The following is a 19,615-nucleotide window of genomic DNA, read 5'->3' on the forward strand; positions in this document are numbered from 1 at the left end:
GAAAGAAAGAAAGAAAGAAAGAATGTTTTCTTTCTATATCACCATTTTAATAAACACAATGTCAATTTCTGCCTTACTTAGAAGATAAAAGAATTATCTTTCTAAGAAGAGAATGAAGGTTAAAATATAGATTATAAGGATTGCACATAAAAATGCAAAATGAAAGAAGAGGCAGAGAGGATGAGAAGATAGAGGGGAGGGGGGGGAAGGACAGGAGAGAAAAGTCATAAAAGAGGAGAGGAAAGATACAGAAAGGGGAAAAGAGAGAAGTTATTGTGTATTAAACTTAAGAATGTGACAGAGGTTGGGGACAGAAATAAAAGAGGTCATAAAAACCAACTGTATCCATTATTATTTTCTTTCTAAAATATTTCCTCTTTTCCAGAAAAAGATGGGAAAAATGAGGTAAGTGAATTACCTTCACAAATAATCACTTTTCTTTGACCTAATTAGTTTCATGGAGCCGATAGCTCCACACCTTACTTAAGAATTTTAGTGGTCACATTTCTGCATAGTCCAAGTGATCCCAAACAATTTCTCCAATGTATTACACATATAAACAAGTTTTCTTCAAAACCAGGCATGATAGTCATTTTTTCCTCCGTTTTTCTCTTCAACAAATATAGTTATTATAGAAAACGAAAGGAAAATTCCACTCTTCATTCATGTTTGAGTTCCTCTGACTCACTAAAATATCCTGGCCTGTAGCATAAGATGTAATCCATGTATATCTATTTCTTCTTTCCTTAAAAAGAAAAAATTTACAAGACTTAATTATACAAGAGCTAAATAAAGCAGCAAGTTTTTCTATCCATGGCTCTAGAGAGGGTTTTCTTTCTTCTTTTCTTTTTCTATTTTTCTTTAGAGAATGAAAATTATTTTATCAAAAACTTTCAATTTACATTATTAAAAATATGTGGCATTCATCATCATAAGTCTGTTTTTCTTTCCTTTATGATATAGACTCTACAATTTTTTGAAGCCAAAATTAAGAAGTTATTAGAGTTAAGAGAAAGAGCATGGTCATTGAGTCAAACAATCTTCAATTTGTCAATTTATCATTTATTGTGTTACTCTTGGAAAAGTTGATTATACTACTCTGATCCTCAATTTGATCAATTATAAAAATGAGTATAAGAATAGTTTCTATATCATAGGGTAGTTATGAAGCTTAAATGAGAAAATTCTCATGACAAATAAATAGAAAGCATTTAACACAAAATTTGGCACAACTAATTCTTAACACATGGTGTTATTAATAGATCATATGCCACTATTGACATATAAAATTTATCTTCCTAATTAAATCAGTGTCCTTTGGAGGGTACTTAGTTCTTTAAAAACAATGGTATATCAAAGAATATGAAGATCAAATCTTTAAAAAAAAAAAGCTTGCTTATTTAATGCAACACTTTTCAAACTGTGGGTTGATGAATAAAATCAATTTTCTGAGTTCCAACTGTCATTTTCTTATTAAAAAGAAGAGAGAATGGAAGGGAAGAGAGAGGAAACAAAAGAAGAGGGGGCAAGGAGAAAGAAAGAGAAAATAGAACACATTGCACATATTAAGGGTAAGTATTGTTCATGAAAACTTTATTTCACTTATATTACATGGCCAAAATAAAAATTTATGGGGGCCTGGGTGGCTCAGTCAGTTAAGCATATGACTTTGGCTCAGGTCATGATCTCACAGTTCGTGAGTTCAAGCCTCACATCAGACTCCCTGCTGTCAGCATGGAGCCCTCTTTGGATCCTCTGTTCCTCTTTCTCTGTCTGCTCCTCCCCGGCTCATGCCCTCTCACTCACTGTCTCTCTCTCTCTCTCTCTCTCTCTCTCTCTCTCTCTCTCTCTCAAAAATAAATGAACATTAAAAAAATAAAATTAAATAAAAATTTATTTCTTACTCTGAATCAGTCAAAAGAAGTTCAAAAGCCTCTAAACTTAATGGGAACTAGAACAAATGAATCCATGAGTTTCATGTCACAGGGAAAGATCCAACCACCTTGCTCATTCAAAGTTTTCTCTAATTTGGAATGTAGCAACTTGAAGTCATGTAGTGCCCTTTGGGATATCTTTTGATATCTTCTTTTTTGAAATACTGTAAGACAGAGGCAACTACCTTTCAGAGTTTATCCAAGGGCAAGACGGAGACTAGATGGCTTCTAGCTCTAGGATCATGAAGAAAGCAGTGATTTAAGATGAAGAAAAGTTAACAGAATTAGAACGATTTAAGAAGTCATTCTTTTCACATTCAATAAGTTCAGGCACTTACAAATAAAAGACCAAGAAAATAACTCTCCTTCGAAAAATCTGATGGATTTGTGGGATAAAAGGACTGGAAAGTGTCACCCACTTTCAGTGTGCTTTACTCAAAGAAACTGTTATATACATAACTCTTCCTTTTGCAAGTTATGTAAGAGTATGTATGGGGTTTGGGGTGGCAGGCAGGACAGCGGCGTACAACAGGGAGGTGCATATAAGTGGTTGTGTTCACTTCAATCTTATTTCAGACCAAACCAGTATGGTGGTCAGCTGTCAACCAAAGAGAACAGGAGTAGGAACAGAGCCAATCAAGCTGTGTTAAGTAACCCAGTCATTCCACAGAAATCTGTACAGCTCTTGTTCCCTGGCAGTACAGCTGGCAACAGCACAGCAGTAATTTGAGGGGTTTTCTATAGGGTGCTTATGAGTTTGATTTCACTGTTGGCTTCTTGCCACTGCAACCTATACCCTGGGTATTTCTGTTTGTGAGTTACCCAACTATGTGCTTAGATGATAAAAGATCAGATTTTTCACTTGGTAGGCATGAAGTCAGCTGAGTTTTCACTTTGCCAAATTTTTTTTTTCTTTTACCCAAACTCCCCAGGTAAAGAAAAATACATGGTTTGTATTGCCAAGCAATTTTCCCCTACACTTTGAGCCACATGTAGGGGAAACCAAATTCTATTTTACCTATAACTCATCAAAATGTTATCTCTAAACTGACAACTTAAATCTTTAGAGTCATTTAAATATCAGTTCTCCCATTTTCTCCCTACTACTCTCCTTTTTTCATACTTTCTCCTCTAGCAATCAAAAAAACATATCATTTGCCAGATTCATATGACTTTCTTCTGACACATGAAGAATATAAGGTAGTTAAACAGGAAAGATCTGGTCTTCATTTGGGCGAATTGTCATGTATTTAAAAACATTTGACTTTGAACCAAACTCAACTGCTGTGTATATGCTTATATCACCTCACCTTACAGAAGATCTAATCAATAGTATGTTCCCAAACTATTCTATTAGAAACTGAACTACTCTCACTAGTGCTACCACTTAAAAACTGGAAGCCAAAATTGTGAGGGTGGAAATAAGTAAGTACAAGATACACAGTGAAAATAACTTCAAATAGACTGTGAGACATGCATGGTGAATGAGCACAAGTATTGATCTTCTCCATCCTTTGACTCGTCAATGTAAAATTAGAAAATGCTCCTTCTTCACTTTCTAAATATATAAACCTCCAAAGGGATGTCCTTCATTTGTAAACAGACACACATCTCTATACCAGTGCCACCAAGGTTACCAATTCCCTCCTACTTCAGCCAGGATACCCAGTTACTTTCTTTCAATAGCTAGAAACATCAGGAAGTCAGCCTCACCCCCCAAACTCCATTTCAAAGGGTGTTTTATTTTCACTGCTATGTACTGGTAGAGTGAAAGTAGGAAAAGTCAAATCCTACTACCAGAAATTCATCAAAATAATGTTAGTAAGGTAAGATTTCAAAATGGTATTTCATAGCAATACCATTTAACAGACACTAGTTAGCTACTATAGTACTGTCAATACTATAATTCAGTCATAATGGGGTAAATGGGTATCAGTAGGTTGCCCAGTGAACCAAATCATCACCTATGACATGGTTTCTGTAAGAATATCCATTCCAAATTCCAAACAATAAAGGTTCAGAACTTTACCTATTAGTAAGTTGGAGACTGCCTACAAATACTTCCCTATGAATATTTCACAGATGTCTTTTTGTGATATAGATAAATACTAAAAATCAGGCAACTAAGTATCAGCCATTTTGAAGTAGTTCGTATGCTTTACAAAAGGGGAAGCAAATTAAAAAAAAAAAAAAAGAGGGGTGCCTGGGTGGCTCGGTTGGTTGAGCATTCGACTTCAGCTCAGGTCATGATTTTGCAGTTGATGGGTTCGAGCTCCGCATCGGGCTCTGTGCTGACAGCTCGGAGCCTGGAACCTGCTTCAGATTCTGTGTCTCCCTCTCTCTCTTTCTGCCCCTCACCCACTCACACTCTATCTCTCTCTCTCTCTCTCTCTCTCAAAGATGAATAAATATTTTTAAAAATTTTTAAAACAAGAATTCAATGTGAAAATTATAAATTACTCCCTCATTTACTATTAGTCAAGTCTGGGATTTTCAAACATAGTACTTGGAAGTATGTATGAACAAATGATTATTAGTAGCTATAACACATTAATACGATGCCAATAAGAATGATGACTATGCCAATACTATGTATTATGGGTCATAGAGAAAATATAGTTTCTAAAATTACCGTATTATTATATTCTCCTGCATATTCAGACGTTTCCTAAAAATATATACAAAGTTTCTAAGCTGAGGGCACTAGGAAAGTTAACATAACTATAAGTCAACCCATTCTCATGCAAATTCTAGAGAAATAACTAAATATACAACCATCTGTTTTAGAAATAACTAAATAAGCAACCTAATACCTTGTTTTCCTATGTAAGCAAAGCTACATGGATCCATAAAAATGTCATCTGGGTAGAGCTTTGAACATGTAGTATAAGAACTACTCATAAAGCCACCAAATGTATTATATATTACATGCATATAACGTATGTATTACACTGATATGATACCTAAATGATCCTCTAATAGAAGACAATTTCAAATAATGTTAAAAAAAAAAACTAGCTTGCTATAGAAAGGCAAACAATGTTCACAAAGCTTGGATTCAAAGGAAAAAAATGGATGGGCATAATTCAAAGTGTTTGTAAGAAATAATACATGGAGTTTTCAGTAAAATTACAAAATAATTCAGTTACTCTTTGTCGGCAAGTTGGGGTCAGGGAGAGAAAGATACTAGGCCTTATCCTGAAGTAACACAAAGCATACCTGAATATATCACCTTTCTCCCATTTTTAACATGAGACTTGTAGTACAAGGTCAGAAATGTTGCCTGTAACCAACTACACAGTGGCTTTCTCATTCATCTGTTGAGCATGAAGTCCCACAGCAGCTAGAGACTCTGATGTCCATGCAGGACTTCCAAACTTCCCCCCAGAGCGTATGTGCTAGTGGACACCACACTGCACACACTCCTTACTCATTCTTTCGCACCCCTCTCCAGCCATCAGTAATCCCTTCTATTACCATCAGACTGTCCTTCAGCCACAGAAGTTAGCATTAAAATCAGAGCCCTGCTAACTATCTCTGCCAGTGCAGCTGGGGATAGAAGGCCTGCTCATCCCACTGCACCCACTGGAGTAGTTCATTATTCTGGGTGTTATGCACTCTAGCCAACTATGAAGTCTCCACTGAAGAAGCATGGTTAAAAGTGGTATGTCCCTGTCTATAACTGGGAAAAAGTGTCAGTGGGTATGCATTTGGGGTAAAGTTGTATATAAACACATATTCAAAAACCTGAGAGTATAAAAGCTGCATGGAACTGAATTTATCATTTTCCTTTTGAAGCACATCATATAGACAAATAGCTACAGTTAATATATAGCACTTTATAAAATAATCATTGTCTTTCTGTGAAAGGACCTGACAGGAAATGCAGCAGGCCTCTCATACATCAGTTGTGGCCAGAAAAAGGGAACACTGTCCTTTCTTTACATCCAAAACACAAAGCTAGAAAATAAATCCATTTGAAAAATTATCTCAAGTTTTTGCGAGGGGAAAGGGATTTAGGGAAGTTTGAAGTTTCTTGTTAACAAAAACTGACAGTAAGCCTTCATATTATTTTTTTTTAATTTTTTTTAATTTTTTTTAACGTTTATTTATTTTTGAGACAGAGAGAGACAGAGCATGAACAGGGGAGGGTCAGAGCGAGGGAGACACAGAATCTGAAACAGGCTCCAGGCTCTGAGCTGTCAGCACAGAGCCCGACGCAGGGCTCGAACTCACGGACCACGAGATCATGACCTGAGCCGAAGTCGGCCGCTTAACCGACTGAGCCACCCAGGCGCCCCTAAGCCTCCATATTAGACTGTATGTGTCTATCCATTAAGATTATTCAAAAATTTTAAAAAGTTTTCTTGTCAAGAAAGATAAGTTCAAATGAAATGTTGTTTTTCAAAAATTCTTCTAAAAAAGGCCTTAGGGTTTGAGGTTTTCACCAGTGGTTCTAAGAAAACAATTTATACTGCTTTAAGTGAAATAAGGGTAAATGGCATTTCACTGTGATGTGCTGCTATGGCCTATATTACTTGAACCATACAAACGAGTTTTCCCGGGATTTTGTTTTCCCTTAGAAAGGAAAACAGAAAGAAAAAACTTTTACATAGTCATGAAGCATAGGGCAAGAAATGGACATATAAATAACTGTTAGCTCAGTGTAAAGGATCCCTAAAGAAAGGGAAGAAGCCCAGGAGATGTGCACATCAAATAAAAATGGAGAATATGGCTATATTTCAGCCCAAACCAATATTCCCTTTTCAGGAATCATCCCCTCTGGCTTACCACTGACAATCCATAGACAGTGTATGAGTGAGATGAGTTCATGAGTAAGATGAACAGGGATGCTCCACGGCAGGTAAATAAATTTGTTTCCACTGAGATAATTATTCTTACCGTATGTCACTACTCTCATAGCAGAAGCAGGACAGGTGATGACATCCTATAAAATGCAATTTTTATTCCTATACTCCTGACATCGAGATATATAACCCACTCAGCTCTCATGAATTTTTTTTTTTGCTCTCAAGCTCTGAGTGGGTTTTTGTTATTACAGTTGTTCTTGGTTTTTGCCCTTTTTTAAAATGCTATCATCAACTGTGAAATACTGTTAAGAAACTGAGGGAAAAAATGGGCCTTCATTATTTTAGGCTATCTAGTCCTAAACAAGGACTACACATTATTATTTGAGATAGCTGAATGCAGCTATTTTACTTGGATTTTGTAAGGTTAACATCTGCATGATATAACCTCTATCCTCAAATGAATGCCATTTCCCAAACCACAAGTCCTTTCAGATCTAACCTACACAAGAAACAAGGAATCATAAGCCTTTGTACCAACAAATAATTTTTCCAACTGTAATTCATTAGTACCTTATTCCAAAAGCGTATGAATACTTACAAGATGGTTAATCCTCATTAAAAACTAAGATTACATGACATAATTACATGTAAATAAGAAAAATGAATTAAACTCTTACCCTTTCCTATGGCGGGCACTAGTTGTGAATCATATATACAATTAGAGTTATATTGCTAAGCTAAAAATATTGGTAAAGATCTAAAAATGACAAACAGTGCCTTTTAAATTAATGTCTTATTAGTTGAGTGAAGTACACTGACAAAGAATAATTTATGCTTATTCAAACTGCACTCGACATCTTCAGGTGTTTCCAAATGAGCTCACAGAAGAGTGATTAAATGCATCTGATAACAAGCCACACATTGCTGAAATTACTTACCGCCTCATTTTATGATTAATTAAACATGTAGATTAAAGTTGCAAAAGAATTTAGATTAATGAGCAAGTTAAGTCTTGCTGATATAAGTGAATTGGGAATTGGATGCTCTGTGGAACTTTATAAACATGCATTTTATAATGAATAAGACAAGGCTACATGCAGAATCGTGGCCACCAGGGCCTTTTGACGATGCAGTCTTTTTTAACATGGTTTGACAGCTTTCAAATAACATTCTTCTATAGGCTTTAAACTTTGTGCTTTGCTGTAAAACACAAGACTACATAACTCATGTACCAGGAGTACGATTATTTTTGAGCTCTCCAAGGTAATGACCCCCTGTAGCAGCAGCTGTTCAGAAAAAATTACAAGCTCAATTGTTATTTTAATCAGAGATAGTTTCATAGTTAAAAGCAGTTATGCAACTTGTAAAATTATACGACACCTCATCAGTACCTTGTCTTCAACACTCCTTCCTCCGAAAGTAAAACCATCCCAAAGAAGTCACAGCTTCCAGCGGACTTATTAGCAAATAAGATTCTCAATCATTCATAAAATATTCAAAGCCATTTATTAGTGAAGTTTCTGTGCTAGGAAAGGTAATGTTTAAATTTATGACGACTCTTATCAGCTCCAAGAGTGTGTCAAAATATCTGCTGGGGTTTGCTGAGTCTCTAATTTTTCTCTTTTAAGATCAGTTTTACCTAATCCAAGTAGCTTAGACTGTGTCAAAAGCCAAGTTGGACTTTATGATTTTCCAAGGCAAGAGAAATTCAGGTTGTTCACAGAGATGTAGTACATTCTCCTTTGCAAGGGATACAGAAGTGGAGAGAAATTGAGCTTAAGTTACTAAACTAGCTTATGGTTGAAAATCTATTCCGTTTTTATTATGAAGCTTGTAGCACAATACCATTTATTATTACCATAGCATAATAAAGACACTCCTACAAATTCTTTGAATGGATCCATTCTGCCATCTAAAATATACCTCTAATTTTTTTCTACTTATTTTCAGATCTTATGCATGATTCATTTTTTGGCAAGAGTGAGCTTTTTGTAGTGTTAAATTTTTTTCTTTTTAATTCAGATTATTTTTAGACTCTAAAGACTTACGAAGAAAACTATGGAAATTTTTATATAAGGATCAAAGGAGTTGTTCCATGACACAGGTGGCAAATTAACATCATTAACCCTACATATTTATCATGTGGACATAATTTCCCATTTGAAGATTTATGTTAGTGAAAATACAATATTGATACATAAGTCTCTGATTACACTGCAATTTATTAAAAGTTAAAATCAGCTTTTTAAGCAGTCAAAACAAAATCGTCTCCATTTGACTTATTTCCTTTAGTTTTATTAAGTCAATATCTTTCACCGAGTAATGTAAACAACATCTTATCACCACAAAAGTTTATTTCAAATTTATAAGATTTCATCCTTGTAATTCAACTTGAATATAATAATAATGATTCTTAGGTAAAAATATGGGCACAAATATTTCAAGCACCAAGTAATATACGTTTTCTTTATGTGGAAATTTAAATTTCTCATTTATATCATTTAAAAGAGGAAATATAGGGGCACCTGGGTGGCTCAGTCGGTTGAGCATTGGACTTCGGCTCAGGTCATGTTCTCACTGCTCGTGAGTTCGAGCCCCGCATCAGGCTCTGTGCTGACAGCTCAGAGCCTGGAGCCTGCTTCCGATTCTGTGTCTCCCTCTCTATGCCCCTCCCCTGCTCATGCTCTCTCTCTCTCTCTCTCTCTTTGTCTCTCAAATATAAAATAAAACATTAAAAAATATTTTTAAAAAAGAGAAAATATAACAACAAAGTGGTTATATCAGCCCAAAAGAGCCTAAGTTAGAGATCGAAAACTAATTCCTTTGTACTCATAAGACGTATTTGGTATGTGGCAGAAGGACATGGATTCTTCAGGCAGTTCAACAAGCCACCAAATTTCAAGGAGCAGGATTTTTCCACTCTAGCCATTGCCATATTATTTCTAGGCCACACAAATTATGAGGTGTATCCTGGAGTTATTAATAATTTAATAGAAATTGTGTCATTCCTATGGTATTTTAATACAAGAAGATACATTTTTCTCCATGAAAGTAATTTTTGTGAAATAACTTTAAATCCTAAATACTGAATACATTTAGCTATTTCATGTACTTAGTATTATTAGCATGTTTTAATTTTTCTGATAAATGCTTTATCTAGTTTACCTGCATAGAGTATATAAATTTACTGGTTATTTAAAGTTAGGAGTGCGGCGCCTGGGTGGCTCAAGTTGGTTTTGGCTCAGGTCATGATCTCACGGTTCATGGGATAGAGCCCCTTATCAGGCTCTGCACTGATGGTGCAGAGCCTGCTTGGGATTCCCCCTCTCCCTCTCTCTTTCTGCCCCTCCCCTGCTCATGTTCTCTCTCTCAAAATAAATAAATAAACATTAAAATAAATAAATAAATAAATAAATAAATAAATAAATAAATAAATAAAGTTAGGAGTTAAATGTTTATTTGAAATACCAAAACAGGTACTTCACCTTGAAATTTTGAATAAATGGGCAATTTAAAATATCCCAAATCAGCAATAATGTAACATAAAAATTCCTAACATTATTTTCATTAGATCAAAATAGCAATTTATTATAACACATTTTTTATTCCACAACACATAGTCATGTAGGCTATGAACCTTGTGTTTCTAAGGGGAGATTAATATTTTCTCTAACACATGTACAGGTTGGAAAAAAACAAAAAATACTCATCAGAAACTAAAATGAGATGACTAAACTCATTTTTGCATCTGATCAGGCCAGGCTTTGTCAAGGTGAATTATAAATGCATTAATACCCACAACACTGCCAAATACTGAATTATTAATGTTGTCAACTCCTCAGTTTCAGTTCATGCCTTATAGAGGAGTTTTGTGGGATTCATCAAAACTTAGCCTCTCAACAGGTTTACAAGCATTCTAGAGGCAACATGTGTTAAACTAAAAATAAGGTAACTAAACCAAGCAAACTATCATCAAAGCCAGTGGAAGGTTTATAAATGCAAAGAACAATCTATAATGGATGGAGAAGATGAAGCCAGGTGCCACCCCACACTAGATCCCCATTAACTCACCACCCAGCAGTTGACAAGAGGTGGTTCTTCATTTGGCAGGATCAGGAACATTAAGTACTACACATACAAGTTGTCTATGTTAATGTAAGTATTCAAGAGCCAAAAACAGTGCTAAAAACTAGCTTCCAAACTATTACGGTTTATCATTTTTTATTCTATTAACTGTGCAAATTCTTTAGAATTTAGAGTTAGTTAACTGGAAGAGTCCTGAATTTTTCCTTCAGTGAAGAAATTAAAAGATTTCTCTGTTTTCTAGATTGATTATGCTAAATTACTTTTAAATCCCCATGTATCCAAAATATTTTGGTCTTTTATAAGGTGATTGGAGATTTAAAGTATGATTATTTTTTAAAGTCACAGGTTTCTAAATTTTACTCTGTGCCTTATATCACTTCCACAATGGAAAATTGAAATCAGAACTGTATTCATAAAATAAAACACTTACACCTGAAACTTATATAATGCTATACATCAATTATACCTCAAAAATAAATAAATAAATAAATAAATAAATAAATAAATAAATAAATGCAAATGGGTTTAAGATTTGGGAAAATTTAGGGTTTCTGATACTCATTTTTCCAATCCTTTATTCAATACACGTGTCCCTTATAAACAGAAGCATTTTTGAAAAATATTGAATTGTGGTAGTAAAGTGGTTTAATTTGTATGTAAAGTTTAGCCAATAATCCCAATAATTTTAAATACAAGTTAAAAGTACAAGATGTAAAGAAACTGAGTGTTCAAGTTACCTAAGCCTTGATATTGGACCATAAAAATGCAATGCAATCTTCATTTGCCACGGAAATAGGAAATAAATGGGAACATTAGTTATACTCATAAATTATATATATTATACCTGGGCTCTTATACAAAGTGATGAGGGGTCACAAAGTCCTTCTTGAAGCATTTTTCTTTCCTCATCAGAAGATATAGAATGTCTAAAAAGAAGAAACTAATTGTTATTGGACCCACTATCTGCCAGATATAAAATAAATGTTCTCTATGCATCATATAATCTTCCCAACAACCACACCCATTTTATAGATGAGGGGATTGCATTTCAAACAGGTGAAGGTATTTGTCCAGAGTCACACCAAGTGGTGATGAGAGTAAAGCCCTGTGAACCCAACTCCAAGGTCCATTTATTCTTTCAACTATATTACACTTAATTATGGCTTATACTATTTGTGTTTATGCTATTCTCCACTATCTAGAATCCCTATCTGCTTCTTCTCAGTTAACCCATTCCTACCATTTCCCTCCAAGTTTTACCTACTCCCAAAAGTGTGTTGTGTTATCATCAGTTTGTTGAAAAGCCTCAGTTCAAGTTACACTGGTTCGCACAATATATATTTATGTTACTAATGTTATCATCTGTATTACAGCAATGTAATCATAAAATGGTTTCACTGACACTACATATGTCTCTCCCATTCTCCATTCTATACTCCTCTATCTCTATCACATTCATAGGAAATTTACTACTACTACTACCAGAAGTGGCAGTAGTAGTAGCCTTGGCATTATCATTATATACTACCAACTTCAACAAATCACCTTTTGCTCTAATGCTGCTCTCTGGATCTCCAAAATCTTACCCTTCTCTGCTTTCATTCTGCTCAAATGTTCTCATACTTCTAAACCACCTCCCTTTCCTTCCCAATCAAAAATTCTACTCTTGAATATTTCACAAAAGGTATAAGACATTCCTGATTGTTCATTTAGGCAACAAATATCTGAGCATTTACTATCCACTAGAAACTAAGGATATATAAACAAGATAGATATTTTTTGTCTAAGAACTTACAATCTACCTCAAGAAAATACAAGTAAACCAAAATATATAACATTGAGTTGTGTCATAATAAATGTAAAAAAAGTGATGTGGGTATAAAAAAATTAAAAGTAGAAGTGCCTGGGTGGCTCAGTCGGTTAAGTATCCCACTTTGGCTTAGGTCATGATCTCCTAGTTTGTGGGTTCTAGCCCCGCATCAAGCTCTGTGCTGACAGCTTGGAGCCTGGAGTCTGCTTCAGTTCAGATTCCTTCTCTCTCTGTCCCTCCCCTGCTCATGCTTGCTCTCTCTCTCTCAAAAATAAACATTGAGGCACCTGGGTGGCTCAGTCAGTTAAGCATCCAACTTTAGCTCAGGTCATGATCTCAAGTTTGTGAGTTGGAGCCCGTGATGGGCTCTGTACTAACAGCTCAGAGCCTAGAGGCTGCTTAGGATTCTGTGTCTCCCTCTCTCTCTCTGCCTCTCTCCTGCTCTGGCGCGCTCTCTCTCTCTCTCTCTCTCTCTCTCTCTCTCTCTCTCTCAAAAATAAATTTAAAAGAATTCAGAAATAAATAAATAAATAAATAAACAAACAAACAAAAAATAGACATTAAAAAATTAAAAATACAAGTAATAAATCATCTGGGTGGTACTAGTCTGTAAAGATGTCATATAGAAGGTGGCATATATAATAAAGCTTCTTTGGTTAACAGGATGAAGGCAGAGAAATAGCAATAGTACCCATCTATTATTTAATATTTTCTCTATGTGAAGCACTCTTAATATACTTCAGCTCAATATATATTATGTAATTTTTTTACATATATATGGAGAATTCTGCTTCTGACCAAGATGGACTAATAGAGACTTCTTTAACCTTGTGACTTAAACAACTAGGGGGAAAAAATAGACAAAAATATTAGAAAACAACAGTTTTCAGACACTGGGCATCAAGCAATGAAGAACAGTTGTTCCTGACGGGAATAAAAATGAGGCCATCCCTACAGTTGTCCCAGCTTATTGCATGGAGAAAGAAATTACCCACTACAGTGCACGAAGGCAGAGTTTAATGGTCTCAGTGAGTTAAGAAGATGCAGCTGGGAGTCTAGGAAGGACAGGTGACTACAGTTCATAGAGCAGAGTAGCAAAGGAGAGAGACCTACACACAGACTTACAGAAATTTGCAGATTCTCACAAGAATTTAGCCAATACTGATCAGTTCATGTATGTGAGGAAGCTAACCAAGGTTGGGGAAGATACATCTAGAAACAGCAGATAAAACAATCCCCAGTGCTCACATAAGGCCAGAAATGGTTCATTTTTCCATCATCAAAAGTATAAAACTTCATAACACAAGGGAAATTTGTCAAAGTACTCAAAACAGTAATACCTCAGTAGGGAAGAAAATTAATCCTAAAGTCTGTACTAGTTCCAACTGAGAGTGCTTAAAAGCAAGCACTGAAAAGATCAAACTATTTCCAAGTATCTTAACTGTATACCAGAAAATAAGTCCAAAAATATTTGTAGGAAATCAGAAATATTCAGAACTCACCAAGGTAAAATTCTGCCATCCAATAAAAAATTACCAGGCATATACAGAAGAAGGAAAATACAACACATAATGAGGAGAAAAATTGATCATTTGAAACTGAGCCAGATGGCAAAGATGATAAAATGAGTACACAAGGATATTGCAACAGTTATTATATTTATATTCTATTTATTCATAGAACTAAAGGACTAAACTTATTAAGTAGAGATTCTGAATATACAACAAAGACTCAAATTCAACTTCCAGAGATAAAAAATACAATGTCTGAGATGAAAAATACACCAGGTGGAATTAAAAAACAAATTAGGCACCACATGACAAAGACAAGTGAACTTGAAGACTTAACAAAAAACAAACCAAAATGAAATAGAGAGTGAAAAAAAAATGAAAAAATGTGAACAGAATCCATGAACTGCAGGACATCTTCAACCTGCTTAGTATATATGTAATTGAGGGAATCTACCCCCAAAAACCAAGAGCACACTTTACACACTGTATATTAGTCAATTTGACAATAAATTATATTTAAAATAAGTGTGTGTGTGTGTGTGTGTGTAATTGAATTCTACAAAGTATGAGAGTGAACACAAAAATTCTGAAGAAATAACAGCTGAAAATTTTCCAGATGTGACAAAAACTATAAATCCACAGGTATAAGAATTTTAAAAACTCTGAACTCAAGAAACATTAACAAAACTACACTAAGGCATATGGCAATCTAATTTCTTACAACCAGTAATAAAAAGAAAATCTTAAAATTAGTCAAGAAAAATGACACATCACAAATAGAAGAACATATATAACAATTACATATGACTTCTTTTTGAAAACAATGCAAGCCAAAAGACAATGGATCAACATCTTTAAATTACCGAACAAAAAAAGATAGTCTAAAAATTCTATACCTAGCAAAATAAACATTTTTCAGAAATACAAAAGCAGAAGGAAATCTCACCAGCTTACAAATAGAAATATCCTACAAGACACATTTTAAAAGTCCTTCAGGCAGAAGGTAATGCTACCAAATGGAAATCTGAATCTACACAAAGGAATCAAGTGTACTGAAAATGGTAAATATGTGAGTAAATATAAAATACTTTCTTATTTTTAGAATATCTTTAAAATATTATTGACTATTCAAGGCAAAAATAATTATTTTTAGGTTTATGACATATGCAGAAGTAATGTGTATGATAATAGCACAAAGACTAAGAGGGAGAAAGTAAGTATACTATTGTAAGATTCTTACACCGTATGTGAAGTGTGATACTATTACTTGAAATAAGACTGTGATAAGTTATATGGAGTTGTTATAAATTCTAAAGCAATCAGTAAAATGTAATTAAAACAAAAAATCAAGAGTAATAAGCCAATAAAGAATTTTAAATAAAAATCATCAAAATTTCTCAAAATTAAATCAGGAAAAGGGAACAATGAAAAGATGGTTCAAATAGAAAACAAAGAGCAGATGTATGCATTTAAACTCAACCACATAACAAATTACATTAGTGTAAGTGGTCTAAGCATCCAAAATAAACATAAGGAACTGTCATACTGGATAGAAAGCAAGACTCAACTGCATGCAGTCTACAAGAAATTCACTTAAAAATGAAGACAATATACTTTAAAAGCAAAAATATGGGAAAATATATTACCCATAGTACCACTGATAAAAAGAAAGCTGCAGTAGCTATCAGACAAAGTAGATTTCAGAGCAAAGAATATTACTAGAGATAAAGGGATTCTTGTAAAATGATTAGGGGTCAGTTCATTAGGAGGATATAATGACCCTAAACATTTACACACCTAATAGAGCTTCTAAATACAAGAAAGAAAAACTACGAAATTTCAAGAAGAATTATAATCAGAGTTTTCAAAATCTCTCTCTCAATTAATGATAGAAGAAGTAGACAAAAAAAATCAGTAAGGATATAGAAGACCTGAACAACACTATCAACCAACTTTACCTAGTTTACACTTATAGAACTTGCCAGCTAACAGAACAATTAGGAATTCAATAACAGAAAGATATCCAGAAAATTCTTAAATATTAGGAAATAAAATAATACTTCTAAATGGTCTACAAAGCAAGGTGAACAAATCAAAAGGGAAATTAGAAAGTATTTTGGACTGAATAAAAATGAAAACACCAAATATCAAAATTTATGGGATGCAGCTAAACCAGTACTTAGAAGTAAATTTATAGCACTAATACCAATATTGAAAAACATTCCAAATTATCTTAGCTTTCACCTTAAGGAACTAGAAAAAGAAGAGCAAATTAAACCCAAAGTACACAGTAAAATAGATTAAATTCCAAATAGTTCTATATCTATTAAAGAAATTGAATTTTCAGTTTAAAATATTCCCAGAAAGAAAACTCCAAGCACAGTTGGCTTCATTAGTGAAATCGTTTAAGCACTCAAAAAGAAATAACACCTATTGTTTTGTACACAAACTCTTCCAGAGAATTAAAGAAGTAATATTTCCCAACTCATTCCATGAAGCTACAGTACTTAGGTAATCAAGTTGGTGGCATAAAAAAATAGATAAATAGATCGATGGAAGAAAATAGACACTCCAGAAATAAACCTATATGTATATGATCAATTGATTTTCAACAAAAGTGCCAAGGTAATTTAAAGGGAAAAGAATAATCTTTTCAGCCAATGGCACTGAAACATTTGAACGGCCATAAGCAAAAATATAAACCTCAAACCATACCTCACCCCGTTATAAAAATTAACTCAAAATGAATCACAGACCTCAAGAGCTTAAACTATAAAACTTCTAAAATAACTCAAAGGAGAAAATCTTAGTGACCTTGGGTTTTGCAAAAATTTGTTAAGTGCAACACAAAAAGCATGAAATATAAAGTAAAATAATAAATTGGGCTTCATCTTCATCAAGATTTAAAACTTTAGCTCTTCAGGATACTTAAAGTTAAACAGCAAGCTACAGACTAGTAGAAAATATGTGCAAAACATATATCTGACAAATAATTTGTAATTTAGAATATATAGGAGCCCCTGGGTGGCTCAGTCGGTTGGGCATCTGACTTTGGCTCAAGTCATGATGTTTCAGTTGACAAGTTCGAGCCCCGCATCGGGCTCTGTGCTAGACGCTCAGAGCTGGGAGCCTGCTTTGGATTCTGTGTCTCCCTCTCTCTCTGCCCCTCCCCTGCTCATTCTCTGTCTCTCTCTGTCTCAAAAAATAAATATAAACATTAAAAAAATTAGAATATATAGAAACGATTAAACCTCAATAAAAAAGAAGACAACCCCAATTTTAAAAAAACAGCAAAAGATTTAAACGGTACTTCAACAAAATAGACAGATGGTAAATAAGCACATGAAAAGATGTTCAACATCATCAGTCACTAGGGAACTACAAATGAAAATCACAATGAGATATCACTGTAAGCCATCTGAATGGCTAAAATTCAAGACTGAACATACAAAGAGTTCTAAGGATGTAGGGCAACTGTAACTCTCATACATTGCTATTAGAAATGTAAAATGGTACAACCACTTTGAAAACAATTAGCAGTTCTTTTAAAGGTAAACGTACTCTATGTAAACTCACTATTTTACTCCTAGGTATTTACCCAAGAGAAAGAAAGCTTATATCTACCCAAAGACAATGTCCAGAGTAGCTTCATTTGTAATAAGCAAAAACTAGAAAGAACCTGAATGGATAATCAAATTTTGGTATATCCATACAATGAAACACTACTCAGCAATTTAAAAAATAAGTTATTGACATGCACTTGAATGAATCTCAAAATAATTATGCTAAATGAAATAAACTAGACAAAAAAATAAATAATGCATAATTCCACTTACATAAAAATTTTTTAAAGCAAACTAATCTACAGTGACAGCAGATCCGTGATTGCCTTGATGTAAACTCAGGGAAAGATAGAGGGACAGGAATGAGGAACTCAGAAGAGACATTAAGAAACTGTTAGGAGTGATGGATATGCAAATTATCTTGGTAGGGGAAATGGCTTCACTGGTGTATACCTACATCAAAACATCAAATTGTGCACTTTAAATATATGTAGTTTATTGTATGCCAATTATACATTGATAAAGCTGTAAAAAAAAATGCAGTAGGTAAGAGTCTCACTTTACCGGTAAGGAAGCTAAGGCTCCAAGAGGTTATTTGATTTGCATAAGATCACAGCTAATACACAGCAGTACCCACGGGTGGCAGGGATTCCACACCATATATTTCAAAACTAATATGAAGTATCTAATATAAATGTGATTCATGAAAGGCACTCAAAAGTTGTGTGGGGGTTTTAAAGTATTAGAGGCATATAAAAGGCATAAGATGTGAAAAAGTAATAGATGTTAACTTTTTCAAAGGATACTTAATTTTTTTCTCACTTAGAATTTTTATTCTGTACTTACTGACAGGATACTTAAATTTCTAAAGATTGTTTAACCTAAAATATCTTAATTGATAAAACATATGACAGAGCTTCTGTAATGCACTCAAAAGCATTTTATTAGAACCTATTATGCACTCCATAATATGCACTATTTGCTAGGCCCAAATGAGCCAGATCTTTAAGTCATACACAGGTAATGAAAGAGCACCCTTCAATAAAGCGATAGTAAGGGGTTCAGTGTGTCAGGAGGCTGCATACATAGTTGAGTGAAGACGGAGATGACCAGAAACTCTAGGTCTCTAAGAAGGGACAATGGCCATGTTCCTTCCACCAATTACAAGGTTCCTGCCATGAAGAAGAAATAATGGCCAAAGCATTTCCCAGGGAGGAACTGTTAGGTTTTGTTTGTACCAGTCACTTTTTTGCTCTTCTTTTTCATATATGTATATTTCATTTCCTTCCACAAATAGGTTACAAATTCTTGTGGACTAAATCTTCCTTTTCCATTTTAAACTCCATTGATGTCAAAAGAGTCCTGAATTCATATTCTTATCAAGTGAATGAATAAATGAATGAATGCATTTTAGTGTTAGTCTGAACTATAAAATAATGAGAATGACAAGGATCCTTTATGAAATCAACTTGACTTTATCCCATTCTCTTGAAAAAGCCTTTTCTTTCCTTAATTTTTATTTCAATTAAGTCTTTTCTTACTCATGAATATGCTTTCCTACACTACCTCTTCTTCCCTTGAAAGAGATAAGCAGAGAGGGCCTATATTCTAAGTATATTTGCTGCAACTATTCCTTCTGTAGAGAAGGACAAAATATGGCAATATAATCAGAGAGTCATAGTCATCATTTTATCTGAGAAAGTTTTAAAAGTAACCAAATTCTATGCACCTGTTTTATTCCTCACAGAGGTCATGTACTGATCCCTATGTGAAAGCCAGTTGATAAGAATACCATAATCTCAAGCATTGTTACTTCTCTCACTCACAGTATCCAAGTTTTACTTTACCCTTCTGAAATCAACAACACCCTGCCTGGTGCATTTTAACTCCTAGTGTTAAT

General features: G+C 34.2%; 1 protein-coding gene across 30 annotated transcripts in view; it reads right to left on the minus strand.

The window, feature by feature from the left end:
- The window catches only part of SOX6 (SRY-box transcription factor 6), a 695,707-nt gene that overhangs the window by 466,979 nt on the left and 209,113 nt on the right, over positions 1 to 19,615 (minus strand). For 22 of the 30 annotated variants that reach the window (XM_045039006.1, XM_045039005.1, XM_045039007.1 and 19 more), the window contains one exon: positions 11,676 to 11,757. The exons of the other annotated variants lie outside the window; for them this stretch is intronic. The gene's annotated coding sequence lies outside the window, so the exon portion shown is untranslated. The remainder of the gene's footprint in view (positions 1 to 11,675; positions 11,758 to 19,615) is intronic. 30 annotated transcript variants of the gene reach the window in all.

This window comes from Felis catus, chromosome D1 (genome assembly GCF_018350175.1).
Source record: "Felis catus isolate Fca126 chromosome D1, F.catus_Fca126_mat1.0, whole genome shotgun sequence".
NCBI lineage: Eukaryota > Metazoa > Chordata > Mammalia > Carnivora > Felidae > Felis > Felis catus.